Source organism: Gossypium arboreum, chromosome 1 (genome assembly GCF_025698485.1).
Source record: "Gossypium arboreum isolate Shixiya-1 chromosome 1, ASM2569848v2, whole genome shotgun sequence".
Lineage (NCBI taxonomy): Eukaryota > Viridiplantae > Streptophyta > Magnoliopsida > Malvales > Malvaceae > Gossypium > Gossypium arboreum.
The window spans coordinates 106,322,548-106,325,757 of record NC_069070.1 but is presented as its reverse complement, the minus strand read 5'-3'; the positions used below and the strand labels follow the sequence as shown (position 1 = coordinate 106,325,757).

The window sequence follows — 3,210 nt, the reverse complement described above, 5'->3', positions numbered from 1 at the left end:
ATTTGACATGAAAGGAATTGAGTTGTCGTGTATGTGATAATGGGAAGAGAGATTGAATTTGCTTTACTATAATTAAATGAATGTCCAATGTAGGTTTGGTATGATGTTAATATGAAAATGTTATGACAAGTTGGTCGAATTTAAGAACTATGTGCAGTCAATCATGTTATGTGTTTAATTCATCAATGATGAAAGTGCCGTATGATATATGTGTTTGAAATTAATAGAATTTGGGTTATGATGAATTGATAAGATGATTGATTTAGTTTATTTGTTCAATTTAGCTCAAGATCAAAGAGAGCTAAGTTCAGATAAGGGGAAAGCGAAAGTTGTTGAGTAGTCGATCAGAGCTGTTTATTCGAAAATAAGGTAAGTTCTAAGCAATTAAGACTTAGATTACTATGTATGCCTAGAGTACACATAGCTTATGAAATGTAAATTCTATATGTGGAGAAATGTCGAATAGATAATGTATTATTGAGCTGATGGCATTGAATTGATGTGCTATTTTTTTATTATATTTTTTTATTTTTGTTGTACTATGTGTACATTTATGCATGAATAAAAAGGGCACTATGTGTGCGTATGGAAAAGCTAGCACTATGTGTGTGAATGAATATATGCACTATGTGTACGAATTTATTAACCGATCACTATGTGTGCGAGATCAGTTATGGGGCACTATGTGTGCGAAATGGTTAAGGGAATATGATCGTGGTAGGGTGTGAAATAGAACACTGATTACCATAATAGGTAATTAAGCTTTTACGAGAACAAAGATAAAAAAATGAAATGTGTATGGGATTTATATGTATGTGCCTATTTCTAAAGGTTATTGTATAATGTCTTGGAAGAAGAAATAAGAGTATGTGGTTATAAGGTATCATGTATGAATAAGGTAGACAAATTAGACTTAAATTGAGTTCTGTTGTGATTTATTTATTAAATTGCTTATGACTTACTGAGTATTATCTCATTGGAATTGTTTGTTCATCTTTATTTAGATTCTGGATCCGTTGTGAGCTTGGGACTATCACTGAAGTCATCACACTTATCGTCATCATTTTGGTATCTTTAAAGAAGCTTTAAGTTTAAAAAATATGGCATGTATAGGATAGACAAAGATGAGTTTTGTATTTTGAATGATGTAATTATCATTTTGATGAGCCATGCGAAAATGGCACATGATCTAGTTTTGTGATCTTATAATGTTAAAAATCTTGTTAACTAGCATGCGTATTTATGATATGGATGATATGTTATATTTATATAAGCAAAGTACCTTTTTATGTTTAGTAAATCATATTAGAAATTGAAAGTGCTTCCTTAATATGTTAGTTTTAAATGTGAAATGATTTTTTTTTGTACTTGGTAATCTCGGTTAATTAAGTTCTATAATAATAAGACTTACAAATGTTTTATTAGTTGAAGTACTTATTGTGAATGAATGAATCTTATGCTCAATTGGATTCGGCTAAGGGTAAGGTTTATACCAAATTAATAGTAAAATTTATATTTGCATGATGTTATTCTATGAGATCTTGACTTTATATATTTATATATATGTGCATACTCTAATATATGGCTTATTGGATTTTGGTTGTTAAACATGAATTTTCGATTATATTAGGACTGAATTAATTAAATTATAATTCAAATTTCTGATTTATATGTATGTGAAATGTTCTAAAGTTGAGTTGTTTTCGTAATGCCTCGTGACCCTACTCTGGCGACAGTTACGGGCATAGAGGTGTTACAGGTTAGATTCAGTGTTGCTTGGCAGGCTACCTTGTGGTCGTTCGAAAATTAACTTGACGAGCTATCCAATCTGAGTTTCTAGCCCTTGGATTGATGCTTGTTGATTTTTGAGTGCTGTCTCAGCATTTTGAAAACTAGTTTCTGACACTAAGATAAATTTGGTTAGCATCTCCTCAAGATTCGACTTTTTCTCCTACTGGTACGGTGGTTGCTGAAAGCCTGGAGGGGGTGATGGTCTCTGATTTCCTTGGCCTCTCCATGAAAAATTTGGGTGGTTCCTCCAACCTACATTGTAAGTATTGCTATAAGGATTGTTTTGAGATCGAAGATTGTTACCCATGTAATTTAACTGCTCGTTCTCCATGTTGTGGCCATAAAGTGGGCATTCTGAACTGGTTGATCCACCTCCACTTGCTTCGCACTGCATTACTGGGTGAACCTGTGAAGAACTAAGAAAACCATCAATTTTCTTATTCAAGAGTTCTACCTAATTAGAGAGTATGGTGATCGAATCAACGTTATAAACACCGGCTGTTTTCGTTGGCTTTGTCCTCATGACTTTCCACTGATAGTTATTCAGTGACATCTCCTCTATAAATTTATAGGCATCTTCAGGTGTCTTACTATTGATGGTTCCGCCAGCAGCTGCGTCAACCATTTGTCGAGTCGAAGGATTCAGGCCATTATCAAAGGTTTGAACCTGTAGCCAGAGTGGTAACCCATGGTGGGGGCATCTTTTCAAGAGGTCCTTGTATCTCTCCCATGCATCGTAGAGTGTTTCTAAATCCATCTGCACAAAAGAAGAGATATCATTACGTAATTTATCTGTTTTAACCGGTAGAAAATATTTTAATAAAAACTTTTCGGTTATTTGTTCCCAAGTAGTGATTGACCCTCGTGGCAACGAGTTCAACCACTGTTTAGCTTTGTTTCTCAATGAAAAAGGGAATAACCGAAGGCGAATGGCGTCATCAGAAATGCCATTAATTTTAAATGTATCACATAGTTCCAAAAAGTTAGCCAAGTGAGCGTTGGGATCTTCATCCTGCAAACCATTAAATTGAACAAATTGCTGTACCATTTAAATTGTGTTAGGTTTCAGTTCAAAAGTATTTGCAGCTACAGCAGGTCTAACTATGCTCGATTCAGTTCCTGTTAAAGAAGGTTTAGCATAATCATACATAGTGCGCGGAGCAGGATTTTGATTAACAGCAATAGCAAGAGGTAGCGGATTTTCTTGGTTTTCAGCCATCTCCTCGATTGTGGTTGAAGTATCATCCTCTTGCTCTTTCTCTGTGTATCGTAAGCTCCGCTTTATTTCTCTTTTGTTTCTGTGAACTGTGCGATCGATCTCACTATCGAATAGTAATGGTCCTGATGGGTTTCTTCTGGTCATAAACTAGAAAAACCTGTCAGAAGAAAATAAATGAAGAATTAGAAAAGAAAAAGAAA

The 3,210-nt window shown here is 34.3% G+C and overlaps 1 non-coding gene across 1 annotated transcript; it reads left to right on the top strand.

Annotated features, from left to right (window-relative positions):
* Nucleotides 1–2,474: 2,474 nt before the first annotated feature.
* Nucleotides 2,475–2,581, top strand: LOC128281967 (small nucleolar RNA R71). Its single transcript, XR_008272269.1, has one exon. It is a non-coding gene; the product is annotated as a small nucleolar RNA R71 (small nucleolar RNA).
* The last annotated feature ends 629 nt before the right edge of the window (nt 2,582–3,210 follow it).